The sequence below is a fragment of the Triturus cristatus genome, chromosome 2_1 (genome assembly GCF_964204655.1).
Source record: "Triturus cristatus chromosome 2_1, aTriCri1.1, whole genome shotgun sequence".
Lineage (NCBI taxonomy): Eukaryota > Metazoa > Chordata > Amphibia > Caudata > Salamandridae > Triturus > Triturus cristatus.
The window spans coordinates 613,070,985-613,096,668 of NC_140581.1; the positions used below are offsets into that span (position 1 = coordinate 613,070,985).

Below are 25,684 nucleotides of genomic sequence, written 5' to 3' on the forward strand. Positions count from 1 at the left end.
CGGACAAATCATCAAAACCCACAACATATTGTATCCCAATTGCAGATAGTGTGTGAGGTTTATTATTCATATCAAGTCTGGAATGTGACGGGAGAAAAGATTAATTGTTTTTGGGATCAGGAAAATTGCTTTTGGAGAATATTAGATAAACATCAGGGTGCTGGCTCGTGTAATACCAAGTAAGGATTAGGTACTTACCTGTAATCCTAGTTCTCTTCCAGGGGTATCCTCATCAACGTCATAAGCATTAGAATATTCCCGCCCATGCGCGGGACCCCGGAAACACTATATTATATGTGCCCAACATATATATCCATATATATATTTATATATATATACAAAAACAAGCAATTGCAGCCTACTACACACCAGAGCTGAATCATGCCATAAGGATTCTCTACCATACATGAAAAACATGCATTAGAAACAGGAGAAAACAATAGCAAAACTTGTTTTAGAAACTGTTTTAATGCTCAGCACACAGTAGAAATCCTCATAAACCACTGAAAGCATAGGAAGCTCCCAGGCTGCATTGCAAACACCCAGTCTAAAAAGACTGAAAAGCTAACTTGTAGCTGCATAGCAATAAACTGACACTGTGCCTTTAAGGCACACCTGACCCCCAACTTCCCATTATGCCTCAGGGGTGACAGTTAGGTCAGTTGTTCTTTGCGGGGACTGAAAAAGCCATGGCACAAAGAGTTAACAACATCTTCAAAAGAAAACTATCTTTTGCCCGGGGAGGCGGGAGGGTTGTTTATGACTTTGATGAGGATACCCCTGGAAGAGAACTAGGATTACAGGTAAGTAACTAATCCTTCTCTTCCAGGGGTTCCTCATCAATAGTCATAAGCATTAGAATAGAATAGCGAGCCTCACCTCATCTCACTGCGGGCAAAGGGAAAAAAGACAGAAAACCTGCCCAGGAGGCTTAGAAAGAAAAAACTAAGCTACCCAAAGATATTTCTCAAGGAGGCTTGGCCTCCTTGAGCATCAGCCCTGGAATCAGATTCTAGGCTGTAGTGCCTCGTAAAGGTATGAACCGATTTCCAGGTTGCAGCCTTGCAAATCTCTGACATCGGGACATCATGCAAGAAGGCAACAGTGGCCGCTTTCCCTCTAGTGGAATGCGCCTTAGGCGGCACCGGTAAGGGCCTTTTCGCCAGTTGGTAAGCTAAGGTAATGCAGGACATAATCCATCTGGAGATGGATCTCTTAGCGGCTGGGAAGCCTGTCCTCATGGCGCCATACTTGACAAATAACTGATCTGTCTTCCTGATGCCCTTGGTACTTTCGAAGTATAACTTAAGTACCCTCTTGAGGTCCAAGGAATGAAGCAACTGCTCAGCCGGGGTCGCTGGATTCGGAAAAGAAGAAGGAAGGGAAATGGACTGATTAATATGAAAATCAGACACTACCTTAGGGAGAAAAGATGGATGTGCCCTTAAGACCACTTTGTTATGGTGAAAAACAGTGTAAGGCCCCTTAGTACAGAGAGCCTGGATCTCGCTTACTCTGCGTGCCGATGTAATGGCTACCAGAAAAGCCGCCTTCCAAAACAAATGTTGCAAGGAAGCTCTATGGATTGGCTCAAAAGGCGGGCCCATCAATTTTGATAACACCAAGTTCAACTCCCACGGAGGAGAAGGGTTTCGAACAGGGGGATACACCTTCAACCCCTGTAAGAAGTCATTGACCACCTGCATTTGGAAAAAGGAGGGCTGGCTAGGAGATCTCCTGTACGCTGTAATGGCAGATAAATGGACCCTGATAGAAGCATACTTTAACCCTGCTCTTGCTAAGTACAGAAGGTAAGGGAGAATGACATACTCCTGCCCCTTCGTAGGATCAAGGTGATGTTCTCTACACCAAAGAAAAAACCTCTTCCACTTGAACGCATACGACGCTCTCGTGGAGGGCCGTTTTGCTTCCTTCAAAATATGCATACAATCAGGAGGCAGATTCAAATGTCCGTACTGCAGGACCTCAGGAGCCATGCTGCCAAGTTCAGTGAGGGAAGGTTGGGATGCAGAATCCTCCCGCCCATCTTGGTCGGCAGGTCCGGCCTGCAAGGCAGTCTCCTGTGTGGAAGTACCAACAGATGAAGAAGGTCCGGGTACCACCACTGCCGTGGCCAGTCTGGAGCAATCAGAAGCATCGTCATGCTGGATCTGAGAAGTTTGGACACCACCTTGGGGATCAGGGGCAGAGGAGGAAAGGCGTAAGCATATGTCCCTGACCAGTCCATGAAAAGTGTATTCCCCCTTGTCCCTGGACAGTGGAATCTGGACGCGAAGGCGTGGCATTTTGAATTTTCGTCGTCTGCAAAGAGATCTATCTCTGGACGACCCCAATGATGGAAAAGGTCCGCTACCACCTCGTCGTGCAGCACCCTGTCTGGCTGATCTTCGAAGTGCCTGCTGAGTGCGTCTGCCTTGATATTGAGCTCTCCTGGAAGGTGCACTGCCACTATCGAGAGGTTCCAGGGCGAGAAGCCAGTGCCAGATCGCCTGTGACTCCAGGGAGAGAGGACGTGACTGAGTTCCGCCCTGTTTGTTCAGGTAGAACATGGTCGTTGTGTTGTCGGTTTGGACCAGGACCGAATCGGACTCGATTGCCGGTAGGAAAGCTTTCAGAGCAAGGTGGACTGCTCGGAGCTCCAGCATATTGATGTGGTAGGTCTGTTTTTTCGCCGACCACCGCCCTTGTATTTGAAGGCCCCCCATGTGTGCCCCCCAGCCTTGTAGAGACGCGTCTGTCACCACCGATTGCACTGGAAGTGGCTGGTGAAAAGGGACTCCCACCATCAGATTCCGCTGCTGAGTCCACCATGCGAGGAAGGATCTCGCTGCCTGGGAGAGACATATCCGATCTTCCCACCGACCTGTTGACTGATCCCACTGGTCCTCCAGAGTTTGTTGCAAAGGCCGCATCCTCAGCCGTGCGTTGGGGATAAGAAAGATGCAGGACGCCATGGATCCCAGCACGGATGCCACCTGTCGGACTGACGGTTTCTGCACCTGGAGCAGGAGTCCGCACTTCTGTTTCATTGAGGACAGTCTGTCCTCCGAAGGATACGCTCTTCCCACGCTTGTGTCCAGAACGGAGCCAAGGTAGTGAATGGTTTGGGTGGGCTGCTGCACTGACTTCTCCATGTTGACATGAAGGCCGAGATCGTGCAACTGTTGCAGACAGATCTGGAAGTCTTGCCTCACCCGCTGCTGGGATGGACCTTTCAGCAGCCAGTCGTCTAAGTATGGGTAGACGAAGAGACCTTTTCTGTACAGCCACCACTGCCATGCATTTGGTGAAGACTCGCGGAGCCGACTTGAGTCCAAAGGGCAGGAACTTGTATTGGTAATGCTGGTGGCCCACCACAAACCGCAGGTACTTGCGATGATGCTTTGCAATGGAAATGTTGAAGTACGCATCTTGGAGGTCCACCGAACACATCCAATCCCCCCTACTTGTAGATGTGGACATATTTGATCAAGTGCCAACATGCGAAACTTCTCCTTGACGATGACCTTGTTCAGAAGACGAAGGTCCAGGATCGGCCGAAATTTGTGCTCCTGATCTTTTTTGGGGACCAGAAAGTACCGTGAGTACACTCCCTTTCCAATTTGAGAAGGTGGAACCTTTTCGATAGCCTGCTTTTGAAGAAGGGCCCTCACCTCCTTCCGAAGCAGCTGCAACTGGTGAGGACGGGACTGTTTTGGTGGCATGTCCTTTGGAAACGCACGGAAACGAAGCGCATATCTATTGCGCAGTATATTCAACACCCAGCGATCTTTTGTGATGCTGTCCCACTCTGCCAGATGTTGAGAAGCACTTCCTCCCACTGGAGGGGGCAACGGCGGCGGAGGAAGCCACTGCTCATGCCTTCCCTCCTCTCGCCGTGGTAGAGGACTGCTGTTGGTGTCCCCCTCTACCTCAGTTGGACTTTCCTCCTCGATATTGCGACTTTCCTTGGGCCTTATTCTGGGACCACTGAGGGGTTTGAACCCTCTGTTGAGGCCCCTTGCGCTGGTTGGGTCTGTAGCGCCGTCTGAACTCTTTCTTTTTCTCCAACCCAACTGCCTTGAGGGTGTCCAACTCGGTCTTCATGCGACCCATCTCTTCGTCCGCATGCGTGCCGAAGATTGAAGAGCCAGAGAATGGAAGGTTCAAGATTCTCGGCTGCGCATCAGGTTTCAGTTCTGTTAGTCGCAACCAGGATGATCTCCTGGAGCATACTCCATGCGCGTAAGAATTCGCTGCTAGCACCGCTCCATCCGCCGCAGTGCTAATCGACTGATTCGCCAAGAGGGATCCCTCAGTGACTATTTCCTCGAAATCCTTCTGGTCTTCCTTTGGGAGCTTTTGATCTGAACCGCACCAAAGAGTCCCAGAGAGCTCTGTCATACCGGCCGAGCAGCGCAGCCGCGCTGGAGACCTTAAGGGAGACAGCCGCCGACGTGCAGGCTTTGCGACCCCACGAGTCCTGAGCTCTGCTCTCTTTATCTGGTGGGACAGAAGAAGAGGACGATACAGCGTGAGTCTTGCTTGCTGCTGCTACTATGACCGAGTCTGCAGGAGGGTCCATCTTAACAAAGACCGGGTCAGAGGTAGCCGGCTTATATTTCTTAAGGATGCGAGCCGGTACCGCCTTGATGGTTGCTGGGGTTAAGAAGGTGTCCATGACAGGTTCCAGGATCCCAGGAACCAATGGGAGCAGCGGCCGAGACGCCGTCTTCTGATGCAAAGTGTCGAAAATCACAGACGTTGTGACTTGCGGGACTGACATCTCAATGTTGAGCTTCTGAGCCCCCCTCTGCAGAACCTCATGGTAGGTGTTGATATCGTCTATGGGAGAGACCCTAGACACTGGGCTGTCCGAGAGTGTGGGGGAGTAATCCCTCTTTGAGGATCGGGTGGAGGAAGTTGAGGAAGTAGATGGTGTTCTTCTACTTCGTCGATGATCACGGGCCCGTGATCTGACTGCACGATCTCCTCGCCTGGGGGAGCGCGATCTATGGTGCTGTGTTTCAGGTGACCTCTTGTGTGCTTGCCTGGGAGGGCTCACTCTGTCCACTTCATCCACCAATCCTTGAAGCGGGGATCTATGCGCCAGACTGGCATACTCTTGCATCCTTCTTGTAGCCCCTGAGTCCTGCCAGTGATGTACGGGCAGAAGCCATCTGGGCGACAGTGGAACCGCAGCAGTGGTCTCGCGTTGTCTTGAAGGAGACCTGCGGACATGGCTAGCCACTTCCCTCCGTGTAGCTGACCTTGGAGAAGCTCTAGATGAGTGACAGGACGAATGGCGCGAAGATGACTCCGTCACTAGGACCACCGATCCCTCCCCAGACCTCACCGAGGCCTGTTTCGACGTCGAGCGTGCGCTGGACGTCGATCTGTGCTTTTGGAGGGCCTCCCGTGTGCTCGATGTCGAACGCTGTATCGACGGCGACCTGTGCCGAGAAGAATGATGCCTCGACGTCTAACGTCGATGGGAAGCCGACGACGGAGGGACTCTCTCACTCGATGCCGAACGTCGTCTAGACGACGGCAGAGCTGCGTCCAATCTCGACGCCGACGGTCTGCGCGATGACGGCTGAGGGGTATTTCTCGCCCTCGAAGCCGAACGCCGTCGAGACGACGATGGAGACCTCATCCTCAACGCCCATCATCGCCTGGTTGACGACGGCGGAGGAGTCTTCGCTCTCGACGTCGATCACTGGTGGAACTGCGACGACGGAAGTGAGCCTGCCCTCGACGACGGAGGGGTGACACTCCTCGACGCCGATCGACGTCGAGTCGCTGTGAGAAGTTGGCCTGATGTATGATGTCACTAGTTATAGTGTACACCTTATATCAGTCCAAATACCCTTATGGTGATTGGTTGTAAAGTCAACCTTATAGACCAGCTATCCTAGTGGTAGCATGGACAAGAGCAGTCTTAGGCTAAACTCTGAATGGCATGTGAAGCCAGCTGTGATACCATATATAATCCCTTGAATACCAAATGAAAGGACACCACAACAGATATATATATAAAATAAAGTGTATTTATTCTAAGCAAACCCTCAGCACTCTTTATGAGATTAGAGGTAAGTACAACACAGTCTTATTAATGCATACAGTAAGTCACACAGGTAAGTAATACAGTTAGGCCCTAGGGGCCACGCAAACCATATACTAAATAAGTGGTATAAGAACCACTGTCACGGAAATAGAATAGGCCTAGGCCTAGGGAATCGCTGGGGCTACACTACACTAGCGTTAGTTAGGAAGTGGGAGGCCCACGGGATTCGTGTGCAGAGTGGAAACACTCACGCGTAATGCGTAAAAGTCAATAGCAATGTTACAGTTTAGAAATAGATAGATTTAGGACACTTCCGGAGTAGCTAGGAAGTTGAGACTTGAAAACTAGACACTAGGATAGTCACTATCCTGATGAGCACCGGAGTACCCAAGTTACCTAGCCCACAGGCTGCGGGTGCATAGGGGTGAAGATGCGTCGTTTTCGTCGTCGACTCCTATGGATGCCTGAAGAAAGATGCTGACAGGCAGTCAGGGGAGAGTGTCCGGTGGATCCCAAGGCTGGGATCAAGAAGAGAAGAAACCTGCAAGCAGAGGGGACAGAGTCAAGGTCACTAGCCAGTGACCACGTGGAACCAGGAAGGAACCAGGCGATGTCGTGAAGAGTTGCAGGTGAAGGTGAAGCTTGTCGCTGCAGCCAGGAGGACCAGGAAGCGTCGAGGACGACCAGGACCAGGAGGCGAGCTGTCCCACGAAGGCTCTTGCTGTCGGCGGCGTCGAAGTTGGACTAGGACTCACCAAGCACTGGCAAGCGGAACCCACGAAGAACAAAGGACTTGCTTCTGGTGCAGACCAGGAAGGTCTGGGGTGCTTCTTCTTTGCAGAGAAGCGGGAGCCAGTCTGGAGGAGCCAAACCAGCGCAGAAGATTTCAGGGAGCGTCGTCACAAAGGCCACTAGCCAGCGGGCAAGCAACCGGACAGACGCGGCAAGCAGGAAAATGCTGAAGGGCCCCACGCAGGACTCGTGGAGTGTGGGGGGCTGGTCTTCGGTGCAGATGGTGCTTGGGGTTGGGGCTTCTCAATCCCCGGTGCACAACTTCGAGGGTACCTCAGAAGCTGCGCTGTAAGTTACTAGCCACTTTTCCCAGGTAGCCGGTCCCACGTCGCTCGTCGCCTCCACGGATCTCAGCTCTGCTGCAGATGTGGATGAGGGTCGGAGAAGTCTGGAAATCAAGGCTCTGGTCGGGCTCTGCAGTCGGTTCCTCGTCGAACGTTTCACAAAGCAAAGGGTAGTCTCTTGATGGTGCCTGTTTGCACAGGGTAGCCACTCCTTGGCTACAAGGGAGATTCTTCAGTCTTCTTCTTTCGTCGAATGTCGAAGGTCCAGAGTTTCTGTTCAGTTTTGCAGGTTCAGGATAATCTAGAGTCTTGAGGCCCAACTCCCACTCTTATACTAATCTGGGGGGCTGGGATACCTGCTAGGTCACGCCTTATGGGTGGGACCTGGGAGGGGGTGGTTACACCCACTTCCCTTTGTCCAGTTTCGCGCCAGAGCTGGGGCTGGAGTGCCCCAGCGCCGGTTTGAACTGGACTATGCAAGGAACACCTTGTGTGCCCCAGGCATGTCTCATTCCTTTCAGCCCACCCTGCCCCAATACACTAAAGGCTGTCTGGAGAGGTGCTAGCACCTCCCCAAGCAGGAAACCTATTGTCCAGGCCTCCCTGGCTGGGATCACTCCCAGCTGCAGGAGGTCAGACTTGTGTCATGGCAGCAGCATCCATTTTGTGATGCTGAGGCTTTGGTCAGAGGCTAACAGTTGAAGTATGATTTTAACATGTCTCTCCCTCTAGAAGGGGGGAATAATATTCTCATGTCCAGAAATGGCATGGGGGTATTATTCCCTAGTGTTAGACACCTTACACGACATGTTTTGATAAAGCCAAACCATAGTTACCATAACCGTCTAAGATTATAAGGCACTTTAAGAGTATATGGTAGGCTATATCATAGAACAGCTATAAGGACATGGTTCCGAAAGCTGCAGACAGGCTCAGCTCATGCTAGAGCACCATCTCACATGTTACCAAGCACTCTGCCTCCAGGATTGTCAAGGCCTGCCATAGGAGTGACTGATAGGTACACATGTGTCTATATGTGAGTTAGGTATAGGAATACTACACCTAAGCAAGGGGTGAGTACACGACCTTGCCCCAGCTGAGTGATCAGCCAGTTGTGTCAAAATGGAAGGCCAGGCCAGGGGTGGCATAATACATGCTGCAGCCCCTGGTAGGCCTAGGGTACACCTATGCCCTGGGTACCTAGGGTACACTGTACAGGGGCCAATAAGGTGATCCTATCCAAATGGGTTATGCACCTAAAGTACATAGTATTAATTTAGAGAGAGAACAGCAGGGCTGTGGGTCTGATTAGCAGGCCCACAGCCACATCTAAGTCGAAAACCAGTAAAGCAAAAGCAAAAAGTGGGGGTGAACATAGAAAGCAGACCCTACTCTCCTACACAACCCCCCCCCCAACCCCCCCCAAACTTAGGGACATTAAACTAACCTTGATCAGTTGAGTCTTCATGTTCTAAGTGGAAATATCTGGAGAGTCCATCTGCATTGGCATGGTCAGTCCCAGGTCTATGTTCCACTGTGAAGTCCATCCCCCGTAGGGAAATGGACCACCTAAGAAGTTTGGGATTTTCACCCTTCATCTGATTTAGCCACAAGAGGGGCTTATGGTCTGTCTGAATCTTGAAGTGAGTGCCAAACAAGTATGGCCTCAGCTTCTTCAGGGCCCAAACCACAGCAAAGGCCTCCCTCTCAATAGCTGACCAACGTTTCTCTCTAGGGGTCAGCCTTCTACTTATAAAAGCAATGGGCTGGTCTTGACCATCTACATTCAGTTGTGAAAGAACAGCTCCCACACCTAACTCAGAAGCATCTGTCTGGACAATGAACTCTTTGGAGTAGTCTGGACTTTTCAGAATAGGTGCACTGCACATGGCCTGCTTCAGGTCATCAAATGCTTTTTGACAGCTTACTGTCCACTGAACTTTCTTTGGCATCTTCTTGGAGGTCAAGTCATTAAGTGGTGTCACTATGGACCCATAGTTCTTAACAAACTTTCTGTAGTACCCAGCCAGGCCCAAGAAAGCTCTGACCTGAGTCTGGGTAGTTGGAGGAGCCCAGTCCTTTATGGTCTGGATCTTGCTCTCCAGTGGTTGAACCTGACCCCCACCAACTAGGTGGCCCAGGTATACAACCTTGCTCTGCCCTATCTGGCACTTAGTGGCCTTGATAGTGAGGCCTGCCTTTTGCAGGGCCTCTAAAACATTCCTCAGGTGGACCAGGTGATCCTCCCAGGTGGAGCTAAAGACAGCAATATCATCAAGATAAGCTGCACAATAATCATCCAACCCAGTAAGGACTTGATTCACCAGCCTTTGGAAAGTGGCAGGTGCATTCTTCAAACCAAAGGGCATTACCACAAATTGATAATGTCCTCCTGGGGTCGAGAAAGCAGTTTTGGCCTTTGCACTCTCAGCTAGTCTGATTTGCCAGTAGCCTGCTGTTAGGTCAAATGTGCTCAAAAACTTAGCAGCTGCCAGTCTGTCAATGAGCTCATCTGCCCTAGGTATTGGGTGGGCATCTGTCCTAGTGACAGCATTGAGACCTCTGTAATCCACGCAAAACCTCATCTCTCTCTTACCATCTTGGGTGTGAGGTTTTGGCACAAGGACTACAGGACTAGCCCAAGGGCTCTCTGAAGGTTCAATGACTCCCAGCTCCAACATCTTTTGTACCTCAACTTTTATGCAGTCCCTGACATGGTCAGGTTGCCTGTAGATTTTACTCTTCACAGGCAGACTGTCACCAGTGTCCACCTCATGGGTGCACCAGTTTGTCTGACTTGGGGTCAGAGAGAACATATGTCTGTAGGCTTGCAGAACCTGTCTGCAGTCCTGTTGCTGATGGACAGTGAGGCTGTCAGAAAAGACCACACCATCAACTGAGCCATCATCAGGGTTCTGAGTCAACAGGTCTGGGAGAGGGTCACTCTCTTCCTCCTGCCCCTCATCTGTAGCCATGAGTAGCCCCATGTCTGCCCTGTCAACATATGCCTTCAATCTGTTGACATGAAGCACCCTGTGGGGGCTTCTGGGAGTCCCAAGGTCCACCAAGTAGGTGACTTCTCCCTTTTTCTCAACAATAGTGTGGGGTCCAGACCATTTGTCTTGGAGTGCTGCTGGGGCCACTGGCTCCAACACCCACACTTTCTGTCCTGGCTGGTAAACAGTCAGTACAGCCTTTTGGTCATGCCAAGCTTTTTGGAGTTCTTGGCTTGCCTCAAGGTTTTTAGAAGCCTTCTTCATATACTCTGCCATCCTGGAGCGGAGACCAAGTACATAATCCACTATGTCTAGTTTGGGTTGTCTGAGAGGTCTCTCCCATCCTTCCTTCACCAAACACAGGGGTCCTCTTACAGGATGCCCAAACAAAAGCTCAAAAGGGCTGTAGCCAACCCCCTTTTGTGGGACCTCTCTGTAAGCAAACAGAAGGCAGGGTAAAAGGATGTCCCATCTTCGCCTAAGCTTGTCTGGTAATCCTTTTATCATTCCCTTTAGGCTCTTGTTGAATCTCTCAACAAGCCCATTGCACTGTGGGTGATAGGGTGTGGTGAACTTATAGTTAACACCACACTCCTTCCAGATTGCAGTCAAGTATCCTGACATAAAGTTGGCACCTCTGTCAGAAATGACCTCCTTTGGAAAGCCCACTCTGGAGAATACTCCAAGCAGGGCCCTTGCCACAACAGGAGCTGTTGTGGTCCTCAGGGGAATTGCCTCTGGGTACCTGGTGGCATGGTCCACTATCACCAGTATGAATCTGTGCCCAGATGCTGTTTGTGGGTCCATTGGTCCTACAATATCTATGCCCACTCTTTCAAAGGGGACCCCCACCACAGGTAGTGGTATGAGGGGGGCCTTTGTGGTGCCACCTGATTTGCCACTGGCTTGGCAGGTGACACAGGAGCGACAAAACTCCTTAGTATCTTCTGACATATGGGGCCAGTGAAAGTGAGGGACAAGCCTGTCCCAAGTCTTGTTCTGGCCTAAATGTCCTGCAAGGGGAATATCATGGGCCAAGGTTAGAAGGAAGCCTCTGAACTTCAGTGGTATGACCAACCTCCTGGATGCACCAGGCTTGGGGTCTCTCACCTCTGAGTACAGTAGCCCTTCATCCCAATACACTCTATGGGTACCTTGAGCATTCCCTGCAGCCTCAGCAGCAGCCAGCTGTCTGAGGGGTTCAAGAGAGGGGCAGTCTAATTGAGCCTGCCTCAGATCTGCCCTGGAAGGTCCCCCTGTCCCAAGAAACTCAACCTGATCAGGTTCAAGTTCTTCTAGGACAGTTCCTTCAGGGCTCTCAGAATCATCCTCCTGGGAGGGCTGATCCACCACCTGAGGCAGGGGGGAAGGCACAGCCTTAACCCTACTGCTCTTTCTCTTGGGTTGTGACTGGTCCATAGTTTCAGGATCCAGCACTTGTTCAGTGTTGCACTTTTTGGCCTGTGACCTGGTCACAGCAAGGACATGTGCATCTATCCCCAGCATTTCTGCATGGGTCCTATACTCCACTTCAGACCAAACTGAAGTTTCAAGATCATTGCCCAGTAAACACTCTACAGGAAGGTCTAAACTAACAACCACTTTCTTGAGGCCAGTTACCCCTCCCCAGGAGAAGTTAACAATAGCCACACTATGGGAGGTAGTGGCATTGCTAGCGTTGGTCACTAGGTAGTTCTCACCTAGTATGATCTGTCCAGGGTCCACAAAAGCAGGTGTCACCATTGTGACACTAGCTCCAGTGTCCCTGTAGGCCTGAGCCATTCTTTGGTTGATAAAAGGTGTCTGTCTGTACTTGCCCAGGTTACTGGGGCCTACAGTAGAGGACAAAGCTAAGTCCCCATCACAGATCAGGACAGCCTGAGTAGGTACTCTGACTAGGCCAGAATCCTCCTCAGTTCCCAGGGTTAACCCTACTACACCCTTTTGCTGGGAACCACCACTTACAGCTGAACTAGGGGGTACAGTTGCCTTAGGGGCAATGGTGGCTGGGGGCTTATCCTTCTTGGTGCACTCACTAAACCAATGTGAGTTGGACTTACAATAGTTGCACCATGGTTTCTTTTGGCCATCTTTCTTCTTATCCTTTTTGGAACCACCCTCCCCCTGAGCCTTTTGGGGGCCTGGTGAAGACTTCTGGTCTTTTTGTTTCTGCTCATTACCCTTCTGGTCTGCCTTTTTCTGATCACCGCCCTGGTTCTGGTTTTTCTGCTTAACTCTAGTCCTGACCCATCTATCTGCCTTCTTTCCCAATTCTTGGGGAGAAGTCAGATCAGAATCAATCAGGTGTTGATGCAATAGCTGGTTTTGACAGTTGTTAAGTATTTGCTCTCTCATGATCAAATTATACAATCCTGTATAGTCCTTAACCTTACTTCCCATTAGCCAGCCTTCCAGAGCCTTAGTGGCACAATCTACAAAGTCAGTCCAGTCCTGAGTCTGTGTCTTCTGGGTATCCCTGAACAACAACCTGTATTATTCAGTGGTTAGGCCAAACCCATCAATCAGAGCACTCTTCAGGACAGTGTAATTATCTGCATCCTCATCACTAACTGTGAGGAGCTTGTCTCTTCCTTTCTCAGAGAAGGAGAGCCACAAGATAGCTGCCCACTGACTTTGGGGTACCTGCTGTACTTTGCAAGCTCTCTCCAAAGCAGTTATCCATTTGTGGATGTCATCCCCACACTTGTAGGGAGGGACAATCTTGCTCAGGTTTCTATTATCATAGTGCCTGTCTCTATCTCTAGGAATGTTGCTGCCACCAGTGGGTTCTAACCCACTTAATTTTTGTTCTCTAGCCAGAGCAAGCTTCTCTTTGGCAAGGGCAAGTTCTTCCCTCTGAATCCTCAGATTAGCCTCCCTCATTCTGGCTGCATGCTCCTTTCTCTCAGGTGAAGTCATTCCCCTGTGAGAGGAAGCATTAGAGATGCTAGAGACATGGGAGTGGATGGATTCCCTTGAAGGGGATCTGTCCCTCCTGCTTCTCTGTGAATGCCTACTTGTGGGTCTGTATGGGGGGACCCCATGCAAACTCCCATGTAAACTTAAGTTAGCCTGGCTAAGTCTCCTTACTTGGCTCTGGCTGTCTACCTCCCCATCTGAAGCCCCATCCGACTCCTCTGTGGTGGGTAGACCCTCCTCTGTGCCTAGGGCACCTGCCTGAGATGCCCTCTGAGCATCATACTCCTCTAGGAGTTGTCTTAACTGAAGGAGGGTAGGGTTTACACCCTGTTTTATTCCCCTGGAGGTACACAATTGTCTCATCTCCTGGAATGTTAAGGTATCATACCTAGAGGGGGTCTTCTGCAGACCTGACCCTCCTGGGAGAGCATCTACTTGATCTCCTCCCAAAGGCATGATCTAGTGCGGGTGTGGTGTGTGCACCTACCTACACTAGTTGTTTCTACTAAACCTCTCTAGTAGTTGTAGTCAGGGTGTGTTACTCCCTTCAACCTACCACTACTAAGTCCAGTAGGACTTAAGTATTATAAACTATGTTATATGTACCTAGACAATATCTGTGTGATCTTTCAATTTAGTATCTCAAGATTACAATGGTATTACAACAGCAAGCTCAGATCCCAACCGCTGCTCACCAATGTGAGAAGTTGGCCTGATGTATGATGTCACTAGTTATAGTGTACACCTTATATCAGTCCAAATACCCTTATGGTGATTGGTTGTAAAGTCAACCTTATAGACCAGCTATCCTAGTGGTAGCATGGACAAGAGCAGTCTTAGGCTAAACTCTGAATGGCATGTGAAGCCAGCTGTGATACCATATATAATCCCTTGAATACCAAATGAAAGGACACCACAACAGATATATATATAAAATAAAGTGTATTTATTCTAAGCAAACCCTCAGCACTCTTTATGAGATTAGAGGTAAGTACAACACAGTCTTATTAATGCATACAGTAAGTCACACAGGTAAGTAATACAGTTAGGCCCTAGGGGCCACGCAAACCATATACTAAATAAGTGGTATAAGAACCACTGTCACGGAAATAGAATAGGCCTAGGCCTAGGGAATCGCTGGGGCTACACTACACTAGCGTTAGTTAGGAAGTGGGAGGCCCACGGGATTCGTGTGCAGAGTGGAAACACTCACGCGTAATGCGTAAAAGTCAATAGCAATGTTACAGTTTAGAAATAGATAGATTTAGGACACTTCCGGAGTAGCTAGGAAGTTGAGACTTGAAAACTAGACACTAGGATAGTCACTATCCTGATGAGCACCGGAGTACCCAAGTTACCTAGCCCACAGGCTGCGGGTGCATAGGGGTGAAGATGCGTAGTTTTCGTCGTCGACTCCTATGGATGCCTGAAGAAAGATGCTGACAGGCAGTCAGGGGAGAGTGTCCGGTGGATCCCAAGGCTGGGATCAAGAAGAGAAGAAACCTGCAAGCAGAGGGGACAGAGTCAAGGTCACTAGCCAGTGACCACGTGGAACCAGGAAGGAACCAGGCGATGTCGTGAAGAGTTGCAGGTGAAGGTGAAGCTTGTCGCTGCAGCCAGGAGGACCAGGAAGCGTCGAGGACGACCAGGAGGCGAGCTGTCCCACGAAGGCTCTTGCTGTCGGCGGCGTCGAAGTTGGACTAGGACTCACCAAGCCCTGGCAAGCGGAACCCACGAAGAACAAAGGACTTGCTTCTGGTGCAGACCAGGAAGGTCTGGGGTGCTTCTTCTTTGCAGAGAAGCGGGAGCCAGTCTGGAGGAGCCAAACCAGCGCAGAAGATTTCAGGGAGCGTCGTCACAAAGGCCACTAGCCAGCGGGCAAGCAACCGGACAGACGCGGCAAGCAGGAAAATGCTGAAGGGCCCCACGCAGGACTCGTGGAGTGTGGGGGGCTGGTCTTCGGTGCAGATGGTGGTTGGGGCTTCTCAATCCCCGGTGCACAACTTCGAGGGTACCTCAGAAGCTGCGCTGTAAGTTACTAGCCACTTTTCCCAGGTAGCCGGTCCCACGTCGCTCGTCGCCTCCACGGATCTCAGCTCTGCTGCAGATGTGGATGAGGGTCGGAGAAGTCTGGAAATCAAGGCTCTGGTCGGGCTCTGCAGTCGGTTCCTCGTCGAACGTTTCACAAAGCAAAGGGTAGTCTCTTGATGGTGCCTGTTTGCACAGGGTAGCCACTCCTTGGCTACAAGGGAGATTCTTCAGTCTTCTTCTTTCGTCGAATGTCGAAGGTCCAGAGTTTCTGTTCAGTTTTGCAGGTTCAGGATAATCTAGAGTCTTGAGGCCCAACTCCCACTCTTATACTAATCTGGGGGGCTGGGATACCTGCTAGGTCACGCCTTATGGGTGGGACCTGGGAGGGGGTGGTTACACCCACTTCCCTTTGTCCAGTTTCGCGCCAGAGCTGGGGCTGGAGTGCCCCAGCGCCGGTTTGAACTGGACTATGCAAGGAACACCTTGTGTGCCCCAGGCATGTCTCATTCCTTTCAGCCCACCCTGCCCCAATACACTAAAGGCTGTCTGGAGAGGTGCTAGCACCTCCCCAAGCAGGAAACCTATTGTCCAGGCCTCCCTGGCTGGGATCACTCCCAGCTGCAGGAGGTCAGACTTGTGTCGTGGCAGCAGCATCCATTTTGTGATGCTGAGGCTTTGGTCAGAGGCTAACAGTTGAAGTATGATTTTAACATGTCTCTCCCTCTAGAAGGGGGGAATAATATTCTCATGTCCAGAAATGGCATGGGGGTATTATTCCCTAGTGTTAGACACCTTACACGACATGTTTTGATAAAGCCAAACCATAGTTACCATAACCGTCTAAGATTATAAGGCACTTTAAGAGTATATGGTAGGCTATATCATAGAACAGCTATAAGGACATGGTTCCGAAAGCTGCAGACAGGCTCAGCTCATGCTAGAGCACCATCTCACATGTTACCAAGCACTCTGCCTCCAGGATTGTCAAGGCCTGCCATAGGAGTGACTGATAGGTACACATGTGTCTATATGTGAGTTAGGTATAGGAATACTACACCTAAGCAAGGGGTGAGTACACGACCTTGCCCCAGATGAGTGATCAGCCAGTTGTGTCAAAATGGAAGGCCAGGCCAGGGGTGGCATAATACATGCTGCAGCCCCTGGTAGGCCTAGGGTACACCTATGCCCTGGGTACCTAGGGTACACTGTACAGGGGCCAATAAGGTGATCCTATCCAAATGGGTTATGCACCTAAAGTACATATTATTAATTTAGAGAGAGAACAGCAGGGCTGTGGGTCTGATTAGCAGGCCCACAGCCACATCTAAGTCGAAAACCAGTAAAGCAAAAGCAAAAAGTGGGGGTGAACATAGAAAGCAGACCCTACTCTCCTACAGTCGCCGTCGGCGGAGGGTCTCTGCTCCTCGACGTCGATCGTCGCCGGATTGACGACGACGGAGGAGTCTTAGACGACGTACCTTTTCTCGACGGCGAGCCCGCTGTCGAAGGTCTTTTCTTGGAAATATGATCCACCTGAAGATCTTTTGTCAGCGCCGAGCCCGACGCTGAAGCAGAAGGACGCGAGGACTTGCTTCTAGAAGGCGTTCTAGACCTCTTGGAGCCCTTCTTCACTGGAGATCTTCCTCTAGATGGTTTACCTGCCAGGCCATACAGGCGAATCCTTTCCCTGTCCTTCAAAGTTCTTCTGGACAGGTTCTGGCAGTGAGGGCAGGTCGTAGGATCATGGTCCTCCGGTAGACAAAGGATACAGACCCTATGAGAATCAGTCTTGGCCTTCTTCTTGCCACAAGAAGGGCAAGGGTCAAAAAGAGATGGCATTTAAGATATTAAAAAATGCCCAAACCTGTCAAAAAAGACAGCCTCCTACTTTAACTGATGTAAAACGTCGAAGTAAGGAATAAAAGTTGTGAAAAGTGAAAGTATTTTCTGACAAAAATCAGAAAAGAGTGGAGCTGTGTTGCCAGGATCCTTCCTGAAGGAGCCGGAAAGAACAACTGACCTAACTGTCACCCCTGAGTCATGATGGGAAGTTGGGGGTCAGGTGTGCCTCAAAGGCACGGTGTCAGTTTATTGCTATGCAGCTACAACTTAGCTTTTCAGTCTTTTTAGACTGGGTGTTTGCAATGCAGCCTGGGAGATTCCTATGCTTTCAGTGGTTTATGAGGATTTCTACTGTGTGCTGAGCATTAAAACAGTTTCTAAAACAAGTTTTGCTATTGTTTTCTCCTGTTTCTAATGCATGTTTTTCATGTATGGTAGAGAATCCTTATGGCATGATTCAGCTCTGGTGTGTAGTAGGCTGCAATTGCTTGTTTTTATATATAAATATATATATGGATATACATGTGGGGCACATATAATATAGTGTTTCCGGGGTCACGCGCATGGGCGGGAATATTCTAATGCTGATGACTATTGATGAGGAGACCCTGGAAGAGAAATTTGCATTCCTCACCACAGGATTGCACACATTGTCACAGAAAATATATACGTATAATGAATCAACATTGAGAAAACAAGCACTGAGTGATGAGATCACATTTATAACACGGTTCTGGATAGCAAGCAACCAATCAAAATAAATATGCACATATATCAAAACCAAAAAGCAAAATAACTGGCCAGAGTTTACTTGCATTAACCAACTTCTTTAACGATTTATCTTCCTAATAAAATGTACTCGAATAGGTTAGCTTCTGTTAGTGTTTGGTACAGTCGGAAAAGAAGCTATGTTCTATATATGTGCACATCAAAAACCTCCCCATTACAGGCTTATTATCTCTACATGTGACTTGTTCTAGGAGCACCTAGTACATGAATATTAGGATGCGTACAAAGACAAGCCTGCCCCCCATGTGAGTACTGTAGTAAACTTAAATTATTTCTTTTTAAAGATGTTTTTATTGGTTTGAAAGACCGATTATTCCCAAATATTTTTATTTTCATACATTTCAACTAAGTTGCATCAATCGTATATAATAAATTGGATCAGCATTGAATCAGTCAATCATGCCTATACTATCCCCGCAGTTCTTTCTCATCTCCATCTCATTAGTAGGCGATGTACAGAATTCCCCCCGGTACGTGTTCCATTTACTCAATTTTTTATCCCATTTCTTAGGACAACCTCTGGACTTGAACACTTCCTTTTCTGCAATCATACATTTGTCTTGTACCTTTACCCAACTTTTTGTCGATGGCCTATCTGCCACCCCCCCATTTCATTGCAATTGCACGTTTCACTAATGTGTATGCCAAAGTAGTCAATTGTTGCTTCACCTCCTTAAGGTCCGTCGCCTCCCAAATATTAAGGAGCCCGAGTTGTGGTGTTAAAATAATCACTTTTCCTAGTGCTCTATGCTTGTGGCTCATTGCCTTCTCCCATAAGGTTTGTATGGAAGGACATTCCAATTTGGTGTGGTAAAAGGTTACCTCTTGATGACATAGGCGGAGACACAGAGTATCTTGCCTCCTCCCCTTTTTTGCTAACGTAACATCAGTAAGGTATGTCCTATGGAGGATTTTTAATTGAATAAGACGGAGGCTAAAAGGGATGGATGCTTCTCTTGGGGACATCAGTGCTGTTTGCCAATCGTCATCTTCACCCAGGGCCTATGTTCTTTTCCTAAAACTGCATTGAAGCCTAAACCCAATTGGCATCTCTGGCCTCAGGTCAGCCCCTGGTATGTGGTAACACAGGTACTCAGGGCACTGTCACCAGAAAGGCCTCTAAGGGCTGCAGCACCCTTATTGTGCCACCCTTAGAGGTCCTGTACACTGACACTCACACACTGCCTTTGCAGAATAAAGTGAAGAGTTGACATGGCACACATCCCCGTGTGCCATGCCTACAATCCACTGCCCTGCCATAGATCAGTCACCCCTCTAGCTGGGTGCACTATACCAGTGGTGAGGGTACAGGTGCATGAGCCCTGTACCCCTACAGTGTCTAAGTGTAAGAAAGTGGGTTTCTGTTGCAGTAACCCCCCCCCCCCCTTTTGCCTAATAGCTGATGCACTTTTCCTTGTTGTGCCCTGGGCTCCTGTCAATCAGGTGCCCAGGGCCTGTGTGTTCCTTCCCTAAAAACTGCCTAACTGCCAAAACCCAAATTGGCAAACCCTGGCCACATGTCAGCCCCTGGTAAATAGTACCCTAGGTACCCAGGGCCTTGTGACCAGAGAAGGCCTCTAAGGGCTGCAGCACTCATTGTGCCACCCTTAGAGGCCCTGTACCCTAACACACACATACTGCTGTTGCAGGCTGAGTGTCTGGATCACAGACAAAACAGAGAGTCGACATGGCACACCTCCCTGTGTGCCATGCCCACAACCTACACTGCCCTGGCATACATCAGCCACCCCTCTAGCTGGGTGCCCTATGCCAGTGGTGTGAGCACAGAGGCAGAAGCCCTTTGCTCCTAGAGTACCCTGGTCCATTCCTGGGTCCTGTAAGTGCAGTGCTGCCATCTAAGAGTATATGGTGCTGGGAGCTTGTCGAACACGAACTCCACAGCACCATAATGGCAGCACTGAAGACTGAGAAGTTTGGTATCAAACTGCTCAGCACATTAAATCCACACTGATGCATGTGTGGGATTTAATGTACCAAGCACCACAGAGGGCATCCTAGAGAGGCCCCCTGAAACCTAAACCTACAATCCACGTCTGTTCTGAGGCTGCCTAGGCTGCCATACAGCAGACATGTTGCTGGACCCCTGGGTAGGAGAGCCCCTGCTCTCCTGGGTCTGCAACAATGCACATCCTGGGCGAAGTGCTAAATCTCCTCCCCCACGATGGGCAGGGGGAAGCTTCAAAGGCATGCCGCCTCTGTGAGCTTCCCCAGGCCACTGCAACCCCCCACTCTGAAGGGAAGCTTGGCCGGAAACCCCAAATAAGGACAGGGGATGTGCCAGCCTGCCAACCCCACCATTCAGGTGGGGGAGGCGAGGTGAAGCACATCTCCGGGCTCTCGCCATCTTGAAGATGGGAAGCCCTGCCCAATCAGGACTAGGCTACTGCCCCACTCCCACAGGAGAGAGGCAGGATAGTACCTGAAACGCCCCTAAATCTAGTATTTAGGGGCACCCTTAACCTTCCTTCCCCAGATTCCAGATTCCAAAATCCGAAGAAGAGCTAGAAGAAAGAAAGCCTGCCCTGCAGCTGCTAAGAAGAGGAAGACACAAACTGCTTTGACCCCAGCCCTACCGGCCTGTCGACCCTCGAACCGGCTCCTGCTCCATCCTGGCATCTCTTGTGGCCAGCAACCTCACAAACCCCGGAGGACCTGGCTACCTTTTGACTCTAAGCCCCTGGGACTCCATTGAGTAGAGGCTCTACTCAAAATCTACTTCTAATCCCTGGCAGCAGCCAGGAACCGCGAACCCAGCACACTCTGCACCAGCCAAGCCTGCCCTGTGCCGGAGTGAACAAAGCCCACGAGGACGACCCCACGGCGACTGTGACCCCGAGTCCGGCACCCAAGGACCTCCCTCGACACTCATAAAGAAGCCTGCAGCCTCACAACAATGTGCCCCCCCAACCGCGATCAACAGAGGGTAAGATTTCCCCGACACCAAAAGGCACCCCGGTGCCCCGCGGCCCCCTGTGCCCAATACCGGGGTACCTACCTATCCTCCAACTACCCAACTTACCTCTCGAAGTGGTGGTGGCACCTGAAGAATCCTTGTCCCCGAGCTTGCAGTCTTTTTCTAAACTGGAGATTTCCCATTGAAATCAATTGAGCGCCCGAAGGTTCAAAAGCACCCTGCACCCAGCCGCCCGAGTGGCCCTGGCAGTGCTACCTCTACACCTATCTACTTCCCCACTTGCCCTGAGCAAGTGACCAGGCGCCCAGCTCCCACAGCCATGTGGACTGCTAGTCAGCAGCCACCAATCAAGGCCCTCATAGGATAACATTGGGCCTAACTCTCTCTGCACCCGGCCGCCCTAGTGCCGCTGGGGGTGAACCAACTGTACCTATCTGACCCTGGGTGACCCCTGAGTCTATGCCCAGAACCTCAACTCTGCTAGACGAGTACTTACCTTTAAACCGATAACTCTATTTTCTTCATAGGGTAACAATGACTGGCTTTTTCCTGAAATTTCTTATGTGTGGACTTTTCAAATCTTAAAATATTCACCAAAAATCAGCCGAGTAACGAAAACGAAAATACTCACCTGCTCTTAGGTGAGCTCCCAGGGCTGGATCTTGGTGCCCAGCACTGACTCTGAAAAATACTTACAATTGTACTTACCAGTAACCCAATTTTCTCCCATAGGAAACCATTGACTGTTTTTCTGTGAAATTTCTTCTGTCAATTTCTGCAAACTTTAAATATTCTTTAAAAATCGTATAACTTCTGAAAACGTAATTGCTTACCTGTTCTGGATAAAGGTCCCAGTACTGAGTCTAGGTACCCAGTACTGGATTAGAAAAGTAACAAGAACATACTATACCTGAAACTTGAATTTTCTGCCATAGGGAATCATTGACTGTTTTCTATGAAATATTTTCTATGTGTCAACTTTTAAAATAGCAAAATATTGTCTAAAAATCATCACAGTAATTAAATCGACTTTTATCACTTGATTCTAAGTACTGACCCAGGACTGAATCTAGGCTCCAGCCCTGGAATTCCAAAAGTAATCCTAAAAGTAATCTGTGGAAAATAACTTGAAACTTCCATTGAACTCAATGCATTATTGTGTTTAAAATAGTGTTGCCTATTGCAACCACTTGTAACTGTTTACAAAAGTCAATTGCATATTGCAAAAGTATTTATATAAAGCATCTCATTCTGAGAAAGTATGTTTTAATTCCAATTGTTGGTTCTAAAATAAAACAAGCATATATTTTTTATATATAAACCATTGGCCTAGAGTTCAGTTATTGAGTGTGTGAGACCATTTGCTGACTGAGTGTGTACAACAAATGCTTTACACTGTCCTCTGATACTGCCTTACTGCTCGACCAAGCTACCACTTTAGAGAGTAAGATTGTATCGAACTTTAGCCTCTGCCAAACCTCTGGGGACTGTTGACTCTGTACACCCTGTACCTACTTGGGGACAGTATATACAGAGCCACTTTCTCACACTAAGCCCATTCTTAGACATTGTAAGTGCAGTGCTGCCATTAAGAGTAAATGGTACTGGGAGTTTGTCATTACGAACTCCACAGCACCATAATGGCTACACTGAAAACTGAGAAGTTTGGTATCAAACATTTCAGCACATTAAACCCACACTAATGCCAGTGTGGGATTTAATGAAAAATGCACACAAAGGGCATCTTAGAGATGCCCCCTGAAAAACAACCTACCACTAGTGTCCAGGATGGGTGGCTGCTTTCAGCTGCCACCGCCAGACATGTTCCTGGACCCCTGGGTCGAGAGCCTGCTGCTCTCTGGGGCCTGAAACAATGCACATCCTGGGATGAGGAGCCAAGCCTCCTTCCCCAGGATGGGCAGGGTTCACGAAGAGGAAGCTTCAAAGGCTTGCCGCATTTGTGAACTTCCCCAGGCCAATTGCTGCTTTCAGCAACTAGTCCGCACTGGTTCTTACCCCCACTTTGGGCGCGAGAACCGGTGGGAAAAACAAGTGAGGAAGAGAGGTGTGCCCACCTCTGCCAACTCCACCCCTCAGTTGGGGGAGGCGAGGTGAAGCACAACTTTCAGTCCAAGCCATCTTGAAGATGGGGGACTCAGTCAACCAGGGACAGGCACATGCCCCCCTACCACTGGAGGGGGGCATAATAGGGGGTGTATCCACCCCAGGGAAGGGACTCATTGGTCCCTACCTGTAACGCCCCTAAATCTAGTATTTAGGGGCACCCCTGAACCTTGCTTCCTCAGATCCAGATAAAAAACAATAAGAAAAGAAAAAGAAGGACCAAACAGCCGTGCAGCAACTAACAAGAGGAAGACCCCGGAGGACATGCCTGCATTCACTTCCAAAGACCTGTGAACACCGGATTTGCTCAACTGCAACCTCTGGCAGCAGCAGCCGGAAACCGCAAATCGGACCCATTCTGCACCCACCGTCCACAGCCCGAGCGGGCTAACACCACGAGGAGGTCACCCCAGCAATCCTGAACCGAGATCCGGCGACCCCTGACCTGCCTCAAGCCTCCAGCCGATGTCTGCAGTCTAAATCCAGAAGGCCCCCTCTATCCACGACCAGGAGCTGGTAAGAAGATCAGACTCCAAATGGCATCCATGCACCAGATGCCCCAAGGCCTTGTGTGCCCAAACCAACGGTGCCTAACCAACCCCTAACTTCCCAACTTACCTCTCGAAGTGGTGGTCGCAACCAGAAGTCCTTTGTCTCCCTGCCTGTAGTGCTATTGCAAACCAGAGGTTGTCCATAGAAAACAACAGGACATCAGACGTCGAAACAGCACCCTGCACCCGGCCAGCCCTAGTGCCGCAGAGGGTGCACCTTTGGTGCTAATTTGTTTCTCCATTTGCCCTGAGCTAAAGTCCAGGAGCTTTGCTCCCACAACCCAGTGGCCTGCTCGTCAGCAGCCACCAACTGGAGGCTCCCTATCCCAAAATGGATAACATTGGGCCTCAACACTCTGAACCCAGCCGCCCTAGAGCCGCTGAGGGTGTAACAAGAGTGCATCACTGACCCTGGGGGACCCCTGAGCCTACCCCCAGAACCTCAACCCTCACTACCTAATACTTACCAAAAAACTGATAACCATATTTTCCTCCATAGGATAACATCGACACTTTTTCATGAAAAAGTTTCAAATTGTGGAGTTTTGAAACCTAAAGAATTTTTTTAAAATTGTACGATTTAACAAAAACGCTTTTACTCACCTGTTTACAGGAAATGTCCCAGTGCTGCATCCAGGCATACAGCACTGAGTAAGAAAAGTAATCCAAAAGTAACTTACCTGCTATTTAACTGAAAATACCATTCAAGTCTATGTACTGTTTTTAAAAGTGATTGCATTTCTCTGAAACAATACTGTAAGTCAAACCATAGTACATCTACAATTGCAATTGAACTGTTTTACAATCAGCATTTACTACTGTAAAGTGTTTATTGCTTACCTGTGCCAGACTTGGTTCTAAATAATAAATATAACTAAATATTTGTATACAAAAACAATTGGTTGGAAGTTCAGTCTTTGAGTGTGTATATTAATTTGCTGACTGAGTGTACAACAAATGCTTAACACTGTCCTCTGATACTGCCTTACTGCTCGACCATACTACCACAAATAGAGAGTACGGTTCGATCTAATTTTACCTCAGCCTACCTTTGGGGTTCCACTGGACTCTGTGCACACTATACCTCACTTTGTCTCCCTGCCTGTAGTGCTATTGCAAACCAGAGGTTGTCCATAGAAAACAACAGGACATCAGACGTCGAAACAGCACCCTGCACCCGGCCAGCCCTAGTGCCGCAGAGGGTGCACCTTTGGTGCTAATTTGTTTCTCCATTTGCCCTGAGCTAAAGTCCAGGAGCTTTGCTCCCACAACCCAGTGGCCTGCTCGTCAGCAGCCACCAACTGGAGGCTCCCTATCCCAAAATGGATAACATTGGGCCTCAACACTCTGAACCCAGCCGCCCTAGAGCCGCTGAGGGTGTAACAAGAGTGCATCACTGACCCTGGGGGACCCCTGAGCCTACCCCCAGAACCTCAACCCTCACTACCTAATACTTACCAAAAAACTGATAACCATATTTTCCTCCATAGGATAACATCGACACTTTTTCATGAAAAAGTTTCAAATTGTGGAGTTTTGAAACCTAAAGAATTTTTTTAAAATTGTACGATTTAACAAAAACGCTTTTACTCACCTGTTTACAGGAAATGTCCCAGTGCTGCATCCAGGCATACAGCACTGAGTAAGAAAAGTAATCCAAAAGTAACTTACCTGCTATTTAACTGAAAATACCATTCAAGTCTATGTACTGTTTTTAAAAGTGATTGCATTTCTCTGAAACAATACTGTAAGTCAAACCATAGTACATCTACAATTGCAATTGAACTGTTTTACAATCAGCATTTACTACTGTAAAGTGTTTATTGCTTACCTGTGCCAGACTTGGTTCTAAATAATAAATATAACTAAATATTTGTATACAAAAACAATTGGTTGGAAGTTCAGTCTTTGAGTGTGTATATTAATTTGCTGACTGAGTGTACAACAAATGCTTAACACTGTCCTCTGATACTGCCTTACTGCTCGACCATACTACCACAAATAGAGAGTACGGTTCGATCTAATTTTACCTCAGCCTACCTTTGGGGTTCCACTGGACTCTGTGCACACTATACCTCACTTTGGTATAGTATATACAGAGCCAGCTTCCTACAGGCCCCATCAAAGGGCAAGTACCGAAGACGCTCCTGAACATTTTCAGGAAAACTGCCATCACACAGCCAAGCATGGCGACACAGAACAACAGACCTGGACATCGCCCGACCCACAGAATCAGTGGTGTCCATGGCTGCTCAAATTGAAAGGTTTGCCTGCTCACGACCATCCTGGTCAGCCCGTGAGCCTTTCACAATGGAGGGAAGGAAGCGCTCCACCGAGTCCCAAAGGCCGAAAGT

General features: G+C 49.2%; 1 protein-coding gene across 3 annotated transcripts in view; it reads right to left on the bottom strand.

Moving 5' to 3' along the window:
• The window catches only part of CHD1 (chromodomain helicase DNA binding protein 1), a 1,484,343-nt gene that overhangs the window by 822,269 nt on the left and 636,390 nt on the right, over positions 1–25,684 (bottom strand). The gene's annotated exons all lie outside the window — the stretch shown is intronic.